Source organism: Lagopus leucura, unplaced genomic scaffold (genome assembly GCF_019238085.1).
Source record: "Lagopus leucura isolate 7727_CA_CO unplaced genomic scaffold, USGS_WTPT01 34767-0_obj-0_obj, whole genome shotgun sequence".
Classification (NCBI taxonomy): Eukaryota; Metazoa; Chordata; class Aves; order Galliformes; family Phasianidae; genus Lagopus; species Lagopus leucura.
In genome coordinates, this window is record NW_024967551.1 from 3,838 (window position 1) to 4,469 (window position 632).

General features: G+C 50.0%; 1 long non-coding RNA gene across 1 annotated transcript in view; it reads right to left on the reverse strand.

The window, feature by feature from the left end:
- Positions 1-291, reverse strand: part of LOC122193193 — a 3,061-nt gene extending 2,770 nt beyond the window's left edge. Inside the window, exon 1 of the long non-coding RNA XR_006182833.1 lies at positions 205-291. This is a non-coding gene — a long non-coding RNA (uncharacterized LOC122193193). The remainder of the gene's footprint in view (positions 1-204) is intronic.
- Between the last annotated feature and the right edge of the window lie 341 nt (positions 292-632).

Genomic DNA, 632 nt, shown 5'->3' on the forward strand with positions numbered 1-632 from the left:
AAAAAAAAATAAAAAAAAAAAAAAGGAAAAAGAAAAGAAAAAAATAAAGGAAAAGAAAAAGAAAAGGAAAGGAAAGGGAAAAAAAGAAAAGAAAAGAAAGGTAGAAAGAAAAAAAAAAAAAAAAAAAAGGAGGAGGAGGAGGGAAAAGGGGCTTTAAAGCGGGGAAAATCGCTTTGCGGGGCTGCTGCCGGGACACGCACCTACCTGAGGAGCGCGGGCACCGTTCGGTGATTGCAGCCGTATGAAAGCAAAAGGAACGGACCCAACGGACCCCACGGACCCCCACGGCCCGGCGCTGCCCGAGGGGACACGGCCGGAGCGGGGCTCGGTCCCCGTACGCCCGCATCGACGGCGGCGGGGACGGGAGGAGCCGCGCTGCTCCTCGGCTCCTTGCGCCAAAACAAACCGGCCCCTCCTGGTCTGGGTTTAAATGGAGCTCACGGGATAATTAACTCCATCTTTGCAGCCCCGCTTTAACTGTTTGTTTAGTGTCACCCCGTATTACCGTCACCGGCACTTTCCTCTGAACGGGAGGAGCCGGAGGGCTTCACCTCCCCGGAGGAAATTCTTGGGAGCTTAAAAACAAAACAAAACAAAAAAAAACCATATCAAAATAAAAAATAAAACTCAGA